Here is an 18925-nt window from a genome sequence, read left to right on the forward strand (position 1 = left end):
CCACCTCTTCGCATCCCACGCTGGCAATTTGATCGGGCAAATTGGAACCTTTACTCACACCTAACTGTTTTTAGAGAGGTTCCTTCTTCGTCCTCCATCGATGAGCTTTTACACCTCTTCTCATCCTCCGTTTTAACCGCAGCTTCTCATTCTATACCCCAAACTTCGGGCAGGCATTCTCAGAAATGCGTGCCTTGGTGGTCTCCTGCTTGTGCTCGTGCAGTACGTTTGAAATGCGCTGCATGGGGCAGGTACCGGTACAATAGAACCACAGAGAGACTCCTTGATTTTAAACAGAAGCGTGCGATCGCTCGCCGTGTCATCCGTGATGCTAAATGCACTTGCTGGCGAGATTATGTCTCCACCATCACCTCTGCTTCCTCTATGAGTGCAGTCTGGAAAAAAGTACGAAAACTGAGTGGTAAATATTCTCCTGACCCGGCTCCTGTTCTGCGGGTTGCCGGTGTTGATATAGCAAACCCACTAGATGTTGCCAATGAAATTGGCAATCATCTGGTCCGTATTTCTCAGGGACTCCATCTATGCCCGTCAGTTCTTTCCTCAAAGTCTGCCAGAGAGTTAGCACCCTTGGACTTTTCTTCTCTCAGAGAAGAACAGTATAATGTGCCTTTTACACTTCAAGAACTGGAGGCAACACTCTCAGCTTGCCGATCATCGGCAGCTGGTCCCGACGACATTCATATTCGTATGCTACAACATTTACATCAGTCAGCCCTTGCAGTCCTATTACGCCTTTACAATCTTATTTGGTCACAAGGAGTTCTTCCACAGCTGTGGAAATCCGCCATTGTTCTCCCTTTCCGCAAACCAGGCACTACGGGACATGAAACCTCCCACTATCGTCCCATTGCTCTTACCAGTGCAGTTTGCAAAGTAATGGAACGCCTAGTACATAGACGTTTAGTGTGGTATTTAGAGACACATAACAGTCTCTCCACTCGTCAATATGGCTTTCGTAAGGGACGTTCTACCATAGACCCCTTACTACTCTTGGATACGTATGTTCGTAATGCCTTTGCGAATAACCACTCAGTTATTGCCATATTTTTTGACCTTGAGAAGGCATATGACACAACTTGGAGGTATAATATTTTAGCCCAAGCCCACTCCTTAGGCCTTCGAGGCAATCTACCATCCTTCCTTAAGAACTTTTTAACTGACAGGCATTTCCGTGTTCGGGTTAATAATGTGCTCTCCCCGGACTTTATCCAAGCTGAAGGTGTCCCCCAGGGATGTGTTCTGAGCACAACACTTTTTCTCCTTGCTATTAATGATTTGGCCTCTAGTCTTCCATCAAATATTTGGTCATCACTCTATGTTGATGACTTCGCTATTGCCTGTGCAGGCGCTGACTGTCACCTCATTACAGTTTCTCTCTAACATGCAGTCGACCGTGTTTCCAATTGGGCCACCACACGTGGGTTTAAATTTTCCAACACAAAACCCACCAAAATACTTTCACTAGACGCTCTGTCATCTCCGATCATCCTTTGTACCTCTATGGCTCCCGTATCCCTGAACGTGATACAGTCAAGTTTCTGGGCCTCCTCTTTGATCGTAGGTTATCCTGGAAACCTCACATTACCTCTCTGAAGGCAACTTGTCACAGCCGGCTGAACCTTCTTAAAACCCTTGCTCATCTTTCATGGGGAGCTGATCGTTGAACCCTCCTCCGCCTACATTCCACCCTTATTTTATCGAAACTTGATTATGGTGACCAGATCTATTCAGCGGCATCTCCTGCTACTCTCTCTAGCCTTAACCCCATTCATCACCAAGGATTACGTTTATGCCTTGGTGCTTTTCGCTCTTCCCCTTTCGAGAGCCTCTATACAGAAGCGAACGTTCCATCCTTATCCGATCGCCGTGATGCCCACTGCCTGCGCTACTATGTACGCTCTAATGATCTCCGCAATCCTTCCATTTATAGAATGGTCACTGATATTAGTAGACTTTCTTTATTTGTTCGCCGCCCCTGTTTACTCCGTCCCTTCTCTCTTCGCCTTCATTCGCTCTTGTCTTCTCTTCAACTACCACCTTTCTATGTACATGTAGCATCTCACTTTTCCCTACCCCCCTGGGAAGTTCCAGCTGTTCGAGTCTGTTCTTTCTCCCTCCCTTGCTCAAAAGCCCAACTGTCTACGGTCGCTTCCCGCTCTCTTTTTCTTGACCACTTTCACTCTCATTCTCATGCCATTGCTGTGTACACAGATGGCTCTAAGTCTTCTGACGGCATAGGATTCGCAGCAGTGTTTCCGGACAGCGTCGTACAAGGGCATTTACTATCTTTGGCTAGTATTTTTACTGCTGAATTGTATGCCATCCTTACAGCACTTATCCGTATTGCATCTATGCCTGTGTCATCATTTGTGGTTGTCTCAGACTCCCTTAGTGCTTTACAGGCTATACAAAAATTTGATACACCTCACCCCTTAGTCCTCCGTATCCAACTTTGGCTACGCCGCATCTTTACCAAGCATAAAGATATTGTTGTTTGTTGGGTCCCTGGTCATGTTGACGTACAGGGCAATGAACAGGCAGACACTGCTGCGCGGTCAGCAGTACATGACCTACCAGTTTCTTATAGAGGTATTCCATTTACGGACTATTTTGCTGCAATATCTTCCCACCTTCACACCCGTTGGCAACAACGTTGGTCTACTATGCTCGGCAACAAACTTCAATCTATTAAACCGAGTATAGGTTACTGGCCGTCTTCTTATCACCAGTGTCGAGGTTGGGAGACTACTCTCTCCCATCTTCACATTGGCCATACTCGTCTTACTCATGGATATCTCATGGAGAGGCGTCCTGCTCCTCTCTGTGAGAATTGCCAAGCTCCATTATCAGTCAGCCACATTCTGTTGGACTGCCCACTTTATCAACAAGCACGCAGAATTTACCTCTGTCGTCGTCTTCGCTCCGCTACTCTCTCTTTACCTTCCCTTCTCGCTGATGGACCCACCTTTCATCCGGACTCTCTCATTGAATTTTTGACAACAACTGACTTCACAAATTCTGATATCTTCAGCCCTTTCTACTTCAATCTCTTGCTACCCTCTACCCCCGTACTATCCCCTGCCCCGCTGTTTTCTGTAACCTGCTGATCATCCCTCCTCCCTTCTGCCATCCAATACCCTCGCTTCCTTCCCTACCCTGCAGCGCTGTATAGCCCTTGTGGCTTAGTGCTTCTTTTTGATTATAATAATAATAATATGCAAAAGGTATAAGCAAATTCTAGGATTAAATAGTTACACTCAACTAATTAATACACCAAATCGGATCACACAATTCTCAGCCTCCCTAATTGACCACATACTTTGTAACCGCACTGAGAACATTAGTCAGTCAGGCGTCATTACCACAGGTCTTAGTGATCATTTCATCATTTACTGCACCAGGAAAACCACTAGGGATAGGATAGGCCTACACAGGGCAATAAAAATGAGGTCAACTAGAAACTACAGTAAAGAAACACTGGTAAATAGGCTACACAATTGTGACTGGACAGAGATAACAAGTTGCACGGATGCAAACGATGCCTGGGAAAAATTCAAAACAATGTTCACTACCATCCTTGATAATATTGCACCAGTTAAAGAGGTTAGGATTAAACGAAGAACTGAACCCTGGATGAATACTGAGATATTAGATAATATGAAATTCAGAGAGCAGCTGCTAAAAAGATTTAAAGCAAACAGACAGGATATTGCAGCACTAAATTTATTTTTTTATTTATTTATTTATTTATTTATTTACAATTTGAGCATACATACAGAGGTACAAAAAAATACAGATAAGAGCAGCATGCCAAAGCCACTTATACTATGCATAGCATTTCGGGCTGGCTTAAAATTAACTAAGCAATGATGAAATCAGTGATAATACATTATTGTAAACAGATAACTATAAAGCACAAATGAGTATTACAAAGACAGGTCATATGGTTGCATGCATTGTTGTACATTCAGTCGTATGGAGTATTCTGTTAGGTAGTGTATTTAAAAAATAATAAAGTTAGATTGGGTTTTAGGTTTAACATTTATGTGATATAATTGTGAGAAACATTTAAGATATACAATTTATAAGGTTCAGTTATTCAGTATTTATTTGGTTTTGGGTGAGTAAGTGATCTTTGAGAAGAGACTTGAATTTATAAACAGGTAGTGTTTCTTTTATATTTACAGGTAATGAATTCCAGATTTTAGGGCCTTTTATGTGCATTGAGTTTTTGCATAGTGTGAGATGGACACGAGGAACATCAAAGAGTGATCTGTGCCTTGTGTTATGGTCATGTGTTCTGTTAAGGTTGGCAAGGAGATGTTTGAGGGGAGGGTTAATATCAGAGTTAAGTGTTCTATGTATGTAATAGGTGCAGTAATAAGTATGGATGTTTTGTATGGTGAGTAGGTTTAGTGTATTGAATATTGGTGGAGTGTGCTGCCTGTAGTGAGAATTTGTTATCATTCTAACTGCAGCCTTTTGTTGGGTAATTAGTGGTCTGAGATGGTTAATTGTTGTTGAGCCCCATGCACAAATTCCATAGGTGAGATAGGGGTAAATAAGAGAGTGATATAGGGCCAGGAGGGCTGACTGTGGAACATAGTACCGTATCTTCAATAGTATGCCTACAGTCTTGGAAATTTTCTTAGAAATTTGTTGTATATGTGTATGAAATTTGAGTCTATTATCAAGGTGGATTCCTAAGAATTTTCCCTCTGTTAGCTTTGTGATAGGTGATCCGTTTATCATTATGTTAAGAGGGACATCTGTAGCTCTGTTACCAAACTGAATGAAGTAGGTTTTGTCAATGTTTAGTGTAAGTTTGTTAGTCCTCATCCAGGTAGATATTTTCTGTAATTCGGTATTTACAGTATTGGCTAGCGTGACTGGGCTCGGGTGAGAGAAGACGTATGTAGTGTCATCTGCAAATAGTGTGGGTTTGAGTAATTGCGAAGCATTGGGAAGGTCATTTATGTATAGGAGAAAGAGAAGAGGGCCAAGGACACTTCCCTGTGGGACACCAACTGTAATTGGTTGCGCAGAAGAGTTTGCCCCATTTGCGTACACATATTGGCTTCTGTTGCTGAGGTATGACTTGAGGTAGTTGAGGGAGTGCCCTCTTATACCATAGTGTGACAATTTCATGTGGAGCAAGTCATGGTCAACTGTATCAAAAGCTTTACGTAAGTCAATGAAGATCCCCAGTGGGACTTCTTTTTTCTCTATTGCAGTGTATATATGTTCTAGCATGTGTATAATAGCATCATTAGTATTTTTGTTAGGCCTGAATCCAAATTGGCAGGGGTTGAGTATGTTTTGGGAGATAAGGTAGGAGTAGATTTGTTTATGAATTAATTTTTCGAAGATTTTTGAGAGAGGGTGTAAGTTGGATATTGGCCTATAGTTATTCAACTCTGTTTGGTCTCCTCCTTTGTGGATCGGGGTGACCCTTGCTATTTTGAGTACTGTAGGGAAGGTGGAGGATTCTATGGATTTGTTAAAGAGTGTTGCAATGATTGGTGATAGCACTTGTGACAGTTTTTTGTATATAAAGGGTGGTAAGGTATTTAAATCTCCTGCCTTGTTTTTTAGTGCGTTGATAATAAGGGAGACTTCGTATGGGTTAGTCGGAGCTAGGAACAGTGTGTTCGGGTAGTTGCCGGTGAGGTAGTCATTTGGTGGGGTATCTGAGCTTGGGATTTTATTGGCAAGGTTTTGTCCTATAGTGGAGAAGAAATCATTGAGTCTGTTTGCTGTTTCTGTTGGTGGGAGTTGGGGTTCATCTGATTTTGCTAATTTTATTTCGCTATTTCGTGATATCTTTTTTGTTCCCAGAATTTCTGATAGGGTTTTCCAGGTCTTTTTTATATCACCTCATAAATTGGATAATCTGTTCTCATAATACAATTTTTTTGCCCTTCTTATCAGGCTGGTTAGGATTGACGAGTAACGTTTTGTTTGGTCTCTGGTTATGTGACCCATTCTGTACTGTTTTTCATATTGGTGTTTTGTATTTATGGATTTGAGAATGCTGGGTGTTAGCCAGGGACTGTTCAGTCTCTTAGCTGTCATCTGTTTAGTTTTTTTAGGGCAGTGCTTGTTATAGAGGTATTGGGTCTTTTTTAGAAAATTATTAATACATTCGTCAATATCTGTATAGATTTCTAGCTCAGTGTGCCAATCAATGTTTGCTACTGCTGTTGTGAAGTTATTAATGGCTGCCTCATTGTGAAGTCTGAAGGTGACTTTAGTAGTGTCTTGGGGTAGTTTACCAAGAGTTGTTATGAGGAAAGTAGGGTAGTGGTCTGTGGTATTATCTGTAATTATGCCTGATTTTAAAGGGGATATGGTGTTGGTCCAGATGTGGTCAAGTAGGGAAACACTAGTCTCTGTAACTCTTGTAGGTTTTGTTACTGTTGGTAGTAACATACAGTTACTCATTGTGTTTGTGAATTCAGTAACGTGTGGGTCCTGGTCTTGCAGGAGATTTATATTGAAGTCACCTGAGAGTAGTAAGTGATCTTTGTTCATGCGTGCATCAGTTATCATACTTCCTAGGTTTTGACTAAATTGGCTAATGTTTGACTGTGGAACTCTGTAGATGTTTATCAATGTGAGAGGTTTTTGTAGGTATTTGGATTTGAATTTAGCTATTATATATTCCCCATGTTCATCCCTTGTGCAAGTATTAGTGATACATTCTAGTTGGTCTGAGTAGTATATAGCTGTGCCACCCCCTTGTTGGTCTGGCCTACAGTTGTGTATGGCTGTGTAACCAGGAATGGCATAGACATCTGTACTATCAGGCTTTAGCCAGGTTTCAGTTAGCGTAATGATGGACATATTGGCATGTAAGGAATTTAGTAATGCTATGAGGTCATCGTAATGCTTGCTTAAAGATCTGATATTGTAGTTAAAGATAGTTATGTTGTTGTTGGCACTGAGAAGTGCCTTTGATTGTTCTGCAGTGTAGTAATTACAGTAACTGTTTGATTCATTTAAGTCATTAAATAAGAGGTTGGTATCAGGATCAATGCTTGTAATCATAAGATTTGTAGTGAATCTATAGTTAGAATTAAGTATAAAACAAAGTAAATAGTCTTAAGCTAAAAAATAGCACCTGAATTATTTAACAAATGTAAAATAATGAGCTAAGGTAGTTTTTTTTTTTTTTTTTTTTTTTAAGCTAAAATAAAGGAGACAATATAAAAGGGACTAATACAAATAAAGTGATGATCAAATAATGGAGCTTGGGAATATGATAGTAGGTAGTACTATAAAGGTAATTTTTTAAAGTTAGAATTATAGTATAAAATTATAATATAAAAGGGACTAATATAGGTTGTGGTGAACAATAAAGTGGTAATCAAATAAATGAGCTTTGGAATATAATGGCAAAATTGTGAACTTATTCTACTTTAGCACCTGAGAATAGCACCTTGATTATTTTAACAATTGTGAATATATAAACTAGGGTAGTTATATAAAGCTAAAATAAAGGAGAAAATATATAAGGGACTAAAATTAAGTAATGGTAAACAAAGTTAAATGGACAGATGGTAGGAATTATAATATAAACTTTTTATTTTTTTATTATCACACTGGCCGATTCCCACCAAGGCAGGGTGGCCCGAAAAAGAAAAACTTTCACCATCATTCACTCCATCACTGTCTTGCCAGAAGGGTGCTTTACACTACAGTTTTTAAACTGCAACATTAACACCCCTCCTTATAATATAAAAATACAATTTGAAATGGTACTTGCAATTGCACTAGAGTCTGGTATAGGTTGTTGACAAGATCAAGATTAATGCTGATTATGCTGCTAAGTATGATATTCTATGTAACTTTATTTGTGTATAACTAAATAAACTTACTTATGATGCCACATGCACTTGAGTAAGTTTATTCAGGTGTACAGAAATACAATTGCATAGATTATCATACATAGCAGCATACGTATAAAATCCTAGGATAACCCAAAAAAGTCAGGGTGACTTATTTCTATAGTTATCCCTGTATCTGTACCATATGGTGTCCTGTACTGTATGGTACCCTGTACCATAAGTAAGTAAGTTTATTCAGGTATACACAAATACAGTTACATAGAATTATCATACATAGCAGCATATGTGTAGAGAACCTAGGATAACCCAAAAAAGTCAGACAGAGTGACTTATTTCCATTGGGGTCCCTGTACCATATGGTACCCTGCACCATATATTATCCTGTACTGCATGGTACCCTTTACCACATAGTACAATGTACCATATGGTACCCTGTAACATATGGTCAATAGGTGTTAGTGGCATGAGACACCAGCCAAGACTGAGTGAGTGGCGACGCAAGACTCCACAGTTTCCGAGACAAAGTGCTTTGTCATCCACCTCAAGAAACACGTAAAGTTCCTGTACACTTGTAAATATATAATAGAACATTACTAATATACAAAATTTTTGCATATTTTTTATTGTAAACAACTATTGTAAACAAAATAATAATGAAAATATTAGTGTGTCTGTGTTGAATACAACAGTACCATATGGTACAATGAACCATATGGTATCATTGTATTGTATGGTACAATGTACCATATGGTACCATTGCATCATATGGTACCATATGGTACCATTACACCATATGGTACCATAAGGTACCATTGCACCATATGGTACCATTGTATCATATGGTACCATTGTACCAAATGGTGGCATTCTACCATATCGTACCATTGTATCATATGGTACCATTGTATCATGTGCCATTGTGCCATATTGTACCATATGATGTCATTGTACCATATGGTACCATTGCATGCTATGGTACCATTGCACCCTATGGCACCATTGTACCATATGGTACTACAGTGGACCCCCGCATAGCGAACTTAATCCGTGCAAGAGGGCTGGTCGTTATGCGAAATGTTCGCTATGCGAATTAATTTTCCCCATAAGAAATAATGGAAATAAAATTAATCCGTGCAAGACACCCAAAAGTATGAAAAAAAATTTTTTTTACCACAAAAAAATGTTAATTTTAGTACACACAAACTGAAAAAGGCATGCACAATTACATGACACTTACTTTTATTGAAGATCTGGTGATGATTGATGGGATGGGAGGAGGGGAGAGAGAGTGTTAGTGTTTAGAAGGGGAATCCCCTTCCATTAGGACTTGAGGTAGCAAGTCCTTTTCTGGGGTTACTTCCCTTCTTCTTTTAATGCCACTAGGACCAGCTTCAGAGTCACTGGACTTCTTTCGCACAACATATCTGTCCATAGTGGCCTGTACCTCTCGTTCCTTTATGATTTGTCTAAAGTGGTTCACAACAGTGTCATTGTAACAGTCACCAGCACGGCTTGCAATAGCTGTGTGAGGGTGATTTTCATCAAAAAAGGTTTGCACTTCAAGCCATTTTGCACACATTTCCTTAATCTTTGAAGTAGGCAATTCCTTCAATTTCTCTCTCCCCTCCTTTGAACCAGTTTCCCCAGGTCTGGCCTCTTGCTCTTGAAGTTGATCTATCAGCTCATCAGTGGTTAGTTCTTCATTGTCCTCCTCCACCAACTCTTCCACATCCTCCCCACTAACCTCCAACCCCAAGGACTTCCCCAATTCCACAATTGATTCCTCAACTGGTATACTACTCCTCTCAGGGTTAGCCTCAAACCCTTCAAAATCCCTTTTGTCTACACATTCTGGCCACAGTTTCTTCCAAGCAGAGTTCAAGGTTCTCTTAGTCACTCCCTCCCAAGCCTTACCTATAAGGTTTACACAATTGAGGATATTAAAGTGATCCTTCCAAAACTCTTTTAGAGTCAATCGAGTGTCTGTGGTCACTTCAAAGCACTTTTGAAACAGAGCTTTTGTGTACAGTTTCTTGAAGTTGGAAATGACCTGCTGGTCCATGGGCTGCAGGAGAGGAGTGGTATTAGGAGGCAAAAACTTCACCTTAATGAAGCTCATGTCCCCATAAAGTCGCTCTGCCACGTCTGTAGGATGACCAGGGGCATTGTCTAACACCAGGAGGCACTTAAGGTCTAATTTCTTTTCAGTTAGGTAATCTTTCACATTGGGGGCAAATGCATGGTGTAACCAGTTATAGAAAAATTCCCTAGTGACCCATGCCTTACTGTTTGCCCTCCACAGCACACACAAATTATCCTTGAGGACATTCTTTTGCCTGAACGCTCTGGGAGTTTCAGAGTGATACACTAATAAAGGCTTAACTTTGCAATCACCACTAGCATTGGCACACATCAACAAAGTAAGCCTGTCTTTCATAGGCTTATGTCCTGGGAGTGCCTTTTCCTCCTGAGTAATGTAGGTCCTGCTTGGCATTTTCTTCCAGAACAGGCCTGTTTCATCACAATTAAACACTTGTTCAGGTTCCAGTCCTTCAGTTTCTATGTACTCCTTGAATTCATGCACATATTTTTCAGCCGCTTTGTGGTCCGAACTGGCAGCCTCACCATGCCGTATCACACTATGGATGCCACTACGCTTCTTAAATCTCTCAAACCAACCTTTGCTGGCCTTAAATTCACTCACATCATCACTAGTTGCAGGCATTTTTTTAATTAAATCGTCATGCAACTTCCTAGCCTTTTCACATATGATCGCTTGAGAGACGCTATCTCCTGCTAGCTGTTTTTCATTTATCCACACCAATAAGAGTCTCTCAACATCTTCCATCACTTGCGATCTTTGTTTCGAAAACACAGTTAAACCTTTGGCAACAACAGCTTCCTTGATTGCCGTTTTCTTGCCCACAATAGAAGCGATGGTTGATTTTGGTTTCTTGTACGACCTGACCAGGTCGGTGATACGTACTCCACTTTCATACTTATCAATGATCTCTTTCTTCATTTCAATGGGTATTCTTACCCTTTGAGGTGTAGGGTTGGCACTAGAAGCTTTCTTGGGGCCCATGGTCACTTATTTTCCACAAACAGCACCGAAAACACTGTAATAATACGAAATATTCCGAGTGTATGCTTGAATGTTACCGCGGAGGCTGGCTGGTAAACAATGGGACGGGCGGCACATGTGAGGCTGGCTGAGGGCGCACATTGGACGCGTCTCGGACGAAGGTCGCTGAGTGGGTTTTTGTCCACTATGCGGGGCAAAATTTTAGCGAACAAAGCGTTCGCTATGCGGATTGTTCGCTATGCAAGGCGTTCGCTATGCGGGGGTCCACTGTATATGGTACCATTGTATCATGTGCCATTGTATCATATTGTACCATATGGTACCATTGTATCATATGGTGCCATTGTACCATATGGTACCATTGCACCCTATGGCACCATTGTACCATATGGTACTATATGGTACCGTTGTATTCAACACAATAACCGCACTAATATTTTCATCATTTTGTTTACAATAAGCTTGTAAACAAGTTTTGTAAGCAATATAATGATAAATTAGTGCAGTTATTGTGTTGAATACAATAAGTGTACACTTATACAATATACATTATACTGGTCTCACAGGCCACAAATGTTATTAGAAAAAGAAAAAATTAGAAAAGAAAAGAAAAAAGTATAAAAAACAAAATAAAAAAATGGGATTTTGCGGATGTCACCGATGTTGCCGCCACCCGGTCATTTTGGGTCAACTTCCCGCCGCTGTATCTCGGTAAGTACTGATCAGAAAAAACTTTTTTTTTGTCTTATTACCTTCACAAAAATATACTCTTTAATTCTGTAAGAAAAAAATAATTTTTTTTTTTTTTTTTTTTTTTTTTTTTTTTTTTTTTTTTTTTTTTTTTTTTCAAAATTTTTTGGACACTGGAGCACCACTTCAGATTTTGGCCTTGGACCCTGAAGGGGTTAAATTCTAATATTAACCTTGACCTAAAACGCTTTCTTGATAGTTGCGACAGAACCCACAGGCACAACACCAGACACAAACATCTCTATGACATTCCCCGTGTCCGACTAAACCTTTACAAAAATTCAATGTATGTCAAAGGCCCTAAAATCTGGAACACCCTACCTGAAAATTCTAAAACTGCAGACACATTCATCACCTCCAAAACTACCATCAGAAAACATCTTATCTCCCCGATACACCCTGTCAACTAATTACACGAATACCACCTGGTGGTTAACACTTACACTCACTCACCCATTTGACCATAAACAGAAATATCAATCTCAATCTCAAAATAATGAATCTTAACTAGTCATAAGTTGGCCTGTGATACTCCATTACTGAAACTATGTATAGTGCCAAAACAAAAGCATTCACATTGCAAAACTCACAAACTAGTATTTAGTCACTTAGCCATAATACCAACTAACCTCATAATTTTGTAATATTTTAAACTTAAGATTTAATTTAAGTCTGCCTGAAATGCCTAGCCATGCTAGGTGTTCTAGTGGTACACTCTGTAATTATTATTTTACTACATGTAAACCACACAATAACCAAATTCTGTAAACTCAGCATTGTAATCCTTATAGAGTATGAATGAATCCTTATAGAGAATAAACTTTGAATTTGAATTTGAATGTAAACAAAGATGTATGTAATGTACATATACATCTAATGTAAACAAAGATGCATACAGTGTAAACAAAGACATGCCATTTTTATAACAATAAATCTTGACTACGTGAGGGAACTAAGCATTAGTGTGAATTATACGATGTACAGCCACTGTACACCACGGAATAAATATTTTTTGTGTAAATTGTTGCTTTGGGGGATACTAGCAAAAACAATAAATTAATTTTGGTTATGCAGCACCACTGAGCCAATTAACACTTTAGTGTGCTGAGTTGTGTCATGAGTGCCTCAATATAAACACACAAGTATGTACCAGTAAGGTTAGGCAGGTTTTGTTTTGTTAGGTTACATTAGGTTAGGTGGGTTTTGTTAGGTTACATTAGGTTAGGCAGGTTTTATTTTGTTAGGTTACATTAGGTTAGGCGGGTTTTGTTAGGTTACATTAGGTTAGGCAGGTTTTGTTTTGTTAGGCTACATTAGGTTAGGTGGGTTTTGTTAGGTTACATTAGGTTAGGCAGGTTTTATTTTGTTAGGTTGCATTAGGTTAGGTGGGCTTTGTTAGGTTACATTAGGTTAGGTGGGTTTTGTTAGGTTACATAGGTTAGGTGGGCTTTGTTAGGTTACATAGGTTAGGTGGGTTTTGTTAGGTTACATAGGTTAGGTGGGTTTTGTTAGGTTACATAGGTTAGGTGGGTTTTGTTAGGTTACATAGGTTAGGTGGGTTTTGTTTGGTTTGGTTACATATTTTACCCCTTGCACAACAAAATAACATTGCAACTGCAAATCTTAGTAAATATTGCATAGTTCAAACTATAATTAATGGCCATTATGTGCCAAGGAAAGTCGTGTACTATTAGCGCTTGAGGATTTTCTCTTCTGCTTTTCACCCTTCCAGGTGGGGGTGCCCTGATGTTGGGGAAGGGTTCTTGATCCAGTGAATTAAAGCTACCCTCTCCTAACATGGATCAAACCTGATTGCCTCATATTCCTCAAGAGATGTTACCCCTATGAGTTTTGCTCTTCCCATAATAATACAGGAGGGTCCTGCTCTACAGAGCTTCACTTTACAACATTTTGCTAATGCAGCAGTTTTCAGTTACACCCATTCTTCATTTGTTCAGACTTCCTACAATAAATATATTCACCACTCACTATAAGCTAAGGATAAAAATATTTTAAGGTAAGTAATGTTGTACTGTATATGCATTTTTTAGGCCTAGCTCTCTTGCTCACTTAATATATGAAAGTGTATACATGTTATCAGGCTTTTATATGCATTTGAAAGTGGAAAAAGGCTAATTTTCACTTTACAGCAATTCTTGCTTTATAGCAGTAGCCTGGAACCAAACTTGCTGTATAAGCTGGGCCTGACTGTAATAATAATCTTTAACTTTCAGCACCCCAGTGTAAATAAGTTAACTTTTGAGTGTAAGAGTTATCCTGCATTAGATCTGCAGAATGTTCCTATGTTTTATAACAAAAAATGTGTCCTCAGAGCCTTTGTACAGATTTATAATGCTGTGTAAGATTTCATGGATAAATCATGTCTTGAGCTCAAAGCTTTGTTAGCTCTTTTCTTCTGGTATACCTGGTGTTAGAAACTAAAACAAGCAGGGATGTGACATAGTCAATAGGGATTTAATGTGCGCAAGATGGATATATAATGGTATAAAATGCCAACATGATGAGTGACAGCCATAAGTGCAGTTATATAGCTGCATGCCACTGAAATTATCAATAGTCATAGGACAGTGCATAGAGAGATTTGCATAGAGGGAGGGATATCTGCTTCATGTGTTCTCCACTGCTTTGGAAAAGTTGTAAACAGAACAAAACTTTACTTTTAGTTTCCATACAGAATTAGTGTCTTATTCCATTGTTTGGAAATTCATATTCCCTGTTGTACCATTTAAGTTAGGTGCTGTATTACATTATTTGTTGTCTCTTCTTGTTCCCCTCTTGAAAGGTGCCTTCATGCTGGTGAGGGGCTGTTGATCCAAGGTGCTGGACCTGTCCTCCCCTTTCTTGGATCATACTGATTGCCTCTCTTTTCCATAATCTTGAAATATATTCCATTGATCTTCTACTCTTCTTTCTTAATGAAGAAGATCTGTATAGTCTTCTTGCAGCAACTTTTCTTCCTCAGTTAACCCCTTGACCGTCGCAACCCCCAATCCTGAAGTGTCTCCTGGTGTTGCAAAATTTAAAAAAAAGATTATTTTTTCTTATGAAATGATAGAGAATCTTTTCCCGATTGTAATGACACCAAAAACACGAAATTTGATGGAAAACTGATGGAATTACGCTCTCGCGAAGTTAGCGACCTTGGCGATATTTACAAATCGGCGTTTCGCCCACTTTGACCCCTATTTGCGGCTAATTCCATTGTTCCAGTTGACCAAACTCATAGCTATTTCTTTAGAACTCCATTTTTTCTATCGATTGAGCACAAGAAACTGTCCATTTACCGATTTCAACTACCCAATAACATGGTCAGAAATTTGCAATTTGGCCAATTTCACGAAAATTAACCCTTTCAGGGTCCGTCCCGTAGATCTACGGCTTTACGTTCAGGGTCCAAACCGTAGATCTACGCCATGAGCTCAGCTCACTCTGATAAACTGTGAGTGGTACATTTGGGCCTAGATATGAGAGAATACATCTATGTGGTATGTGTGCACCACATAAAACAGATCCTGCAGCACACTGTGTATAATGAGAGAAAAAAAAATGAAATCATGATTTTTCGATTAAAACAGCAACTTTGCAGTGTTTTTTCGTGTTTTTTATAGTTGTATTTGCGATTTCTTGGTCTCATTTGATAGAATGGAAGACATATTACAGAAATAGAGATGATTTTGATTGGTTTTAGCAATGGAAATGGCTTGAAACTGAGCTCAAAGTAGCAGAAATGTTAAATTTTTGCCGATATTCAAGAGTAAACAAACGACCTCACACGTCTAATACACATCAGCTGGTGGGTCTAATATACATTCACAAATATGGTGATGATATTTATACAATTATTACAGTATTGCATAACAGTAAATCTTCTATTTTTTGGTGTGAATAAAAATTCATTATGTGAATAAAAAATCAAAATGGAATTTATTTGTAAAGCCTCAAAACATAACTAATGAACAGAGGAAATGTTAGTTTAGTGCCAGGAATGCCTACATTGTTCATTCTGGACCCTATTTTGAAATTGGAATATTTTGAACTTTGTGTTAAATTGGCCAAATTAACAATTTCCGATCACTTTATTTTGTAGTTGAAACAGTTGACTTGGCGATTTCTTGTGCTCAATCGATAGAATAGAAGTAATACTAGTGAAATAGCTAAGAATTTGGTTGACTGGAATAATGTAATTGGCCTAAAATGGGAGTCAAAGTCGGCAAAATCGCCGATTCGTAAATATCGCTGACACATCAAAATTCGCGAGAGCATAATTTCGTCAATTTTCCACCAAATTTCGTACTTTTTGTTTTATTACCTTCACAAAAAGATTCTCTACGATTTCCTTAGAAAAAATAACAAATTTTTTTTTTGAAAATTCTTGGACACTGGTGCGTGACTCCAGATTTGGGCCTTGGACCCTGAAAGGGTTAAAAAATATGACAATTTCAAAATACAGTCCAGTATGAACAATGCAGACATTCCTGGCTCTAAAATAACATTTTCTTTGTTCATCAGTCACGTCTCCAAGCCCCTCTGATATTACTCTTGCTTTCTATTTTGAATTTTTATCTGAACAAAAATTAGAAGATTTACTGTTATGCAGACTACTGCAATACTGTAATAATTGTATAAATAACATCAACCCATTCATGACTGCATATTAGAATGGCTAGTTGGACATTTATTGGACAATGACATCATTTGTTTACTTTTGAACATCGGCAAAAATCAAACATTTCCCCTACTTTGAGCTCCATTTCCAGGTTCTTTTTAGAGTAAAATCAATCAAAATCACCTCTATTTCTATAATATGTTTTCCATTCTATCAAATGAGACCAAGAAAACGAGAATACAACCATAAATACTATAAGAAAATAGACCACAAAGTCGGCATTTTAATTAAAAGAAACGGTCGTAGTTTTTTTCTCATTGTGCACTGCGTGCTGCAGGATTTTTTTTATGTGGTGCACACTGACCACACAGACCCATTCTCTCACATGTGGGCCTACCAGCTTTCTCCTGCTTGATTTGAAGCCACTAGAATTTATGAGTAGTACATATATGTATATACGTCAAACACGGTGCCTCGTAAGACGTATATATACGACCTCGACAGTCAAAGGGTTAATAATATAGTAGTTAGGCCTCTTGTTTTCCCTTTTGATGGTGGTAAAAATTGTACTTAATAGTTCTTTTGTTTCCCTTTGTAATATGGTATGCAATTTTCATTTTTCCTCTTTTGTTCCTATCAGCCAAGAATATTATATCTAATGCTTTCAGCCTTTCTTAACCCTTAAACTGTCAAAACGTAGATCGACGTTTGCATGCATAGCACTCCAAACGTAGATCAATGTTTTATTTTTCATTCCTTCAAATTTGGCACAATAGGCTTGAGTCACCTAGGCATGAAAGAATGGGTCTGAGCACTCAGTGTGCACACTATTAAAAAAATCTGGGAGCACCTAGTACCATGTGGGAGCACCAGTTCAACTGAGAACCAGCTAGAGCAAACAGCGTGGCAAACACCAGGGATTCACTGATGCCATGTAGCATTAACACTCCCATTTTAAGAGGAAAGTAAAAATAGGTTAGATAAATACATGAGTGAGTGTGGGTGGGTGTGAGTTGGACCTGACTAGCTTGTGCTACTAGGTTTGATGTCATGCTCCTTCCTTCGATGGATGTGACCTGACTAGGTGGGTCATTGGTCTAAGCTATGGGGGGGAGGGTGACATGTACCTGCCTTGTATGGGCCAGTAGGCCTGCTGCAGTGTTCCTTCTTTCTTATGTTCTTATGTCTTCGGCAGGCTGGCCGGCTGGCTTGCTTTGGCTGTCTCTGGCTGTCTCTCTGACACATGACCACAACACAAGACACAGATCTCTTTTTGATATACCTTGTGTCCATATCACACTGTGTAAAAACTCTATGCACATAAAGGGCCCCAAACTATGGAATTCATTACCAGAAGATATTAAAGTAACCTAGTCTGAAAATCAATTTAAGACTCTTCTCAAAAGCCAATTAATCACCCTTGACTAAATACTAAATACTCAGTATACATTTCCTCACCTATGTACTCCCACATCATAACTGAAACAATCACATTGAACCTTTTATCCATTGTTGACAGGAATATAACTGAATCATTCTTTTTTACAAAAGCATTTTAGAATATAAATACGTATATCTTTGTATTATACAAATTTTGATTCATTTATAATTAATATTCTACTGTACAACTATGAAATAATTACTTTCCTACTGTACAACTATGATATACTATTTCTTAGTATTAAGTAGAATGTAAGCCAATAATGTTAAGTTGGCCCATAATGCCAAGGCATAATAGAGGCTCTCTCTGCATTGCATCCTACTATTGTATATACACAATCTCAATGTACTGTTTGCAAAGACATTAAATAAATATCTGTCTTTGTCTATCTATATATCTGTCTCGCATGTACACATAAGTACAGTTATTATACATAGATAGACAGAAGACACATTTGTGTGTATCACTGAAAACAAATAGTCAGGGTTCCCCCGAGCACCCATTTATCAAATGTCACTGAGCTGATAACAGATGTCATAACACAATTCTTCAAGGAGTGTGATATACACTTACTCCAGGCAGACAGAAAAACAGATGAGGAGAGACAGACAGACAGGCAGGCAGATAGACAGAGACAGATAGACAGACAGACAGGCAGATAGATAGACAGATAAATAGACAGAGACACAAGTCATGTTTGTGTGTAACAGTGATAACAAATACAGCGAGGGTTATCTGGAGCACTGGGCATTTATCAAATATCACTAGGCTGTCAACAGTATAGGGATGCCTTTCATAACACCATGCTACAAGGTATACGCCAGGGTATCTAAAACATTGGTGGTATATTTCTAGACAAGAGTAAATAACCCAAGCAGGTGTAAATGTTCATCTGTCAATGTGATTATGACTATCTGAGTACTATTTCAGTACCTAATATTAGTGTCAGAACAAAGATTGGCTATGAAATTACAAGAACATAAAAATATATAAATTAAAATAAAAACGAGAAAAGAAGGTATATCTGCAACACTTCTGCAAGTGGCAGGAGTCGATGTTGCTAACAGGTGAGCATCCAGAGCCAACTTCACGATCTTATATCTCGGTAAGTAATGACCCTAATTTTTTTTTTTCTTAATTTCCATATAATT

At 38.8% G+C, this 18925-nt stretch overlaps 1 protein-coding gene across 7 annotated transcripts in view; it reads left to right on the plus strand.

The window, feature by feature from the left end:
• The window catches only part of LOC128687651 (ubiquinone biosynthesis protein COQ9, mitochondrial), a 181334-nt gene that overhangs the window by 18914 nt on the left and 143495 nt on the right, over positions 1-18925 (plus strand). Inside the window, exon 1 of one of the 7 annotated variants that reach the window (XM_053775219.2) lies at positions 13224-13723. The exons of the other annotated variants lie outside the window; for them this stretch is intronic. The gene's annotated coding sequence lies outside the window, so the exon portion shown is untranslated. Of the gene's footprint in view, positions 1-13223; positions 13724-18925 lie in introns of those variants that run through there. 7 annotated transcript variants of the gene reach the window in all.

Source organism: Cherax quadricarinatus, chromosome 11, assembly GCF_038502225.1.
Source record: "Cherax quadricarinatus isolate ZL_2023a chromosome 11, ASM3850222v1, whole genome shotgun sequence".
Lineage (NCBI taxonomy): Eukaryota > Metazoa > Arthropoda > Malacostraca > Decapoda > Parastacidae > Cherax > Cherax quadricarinatus.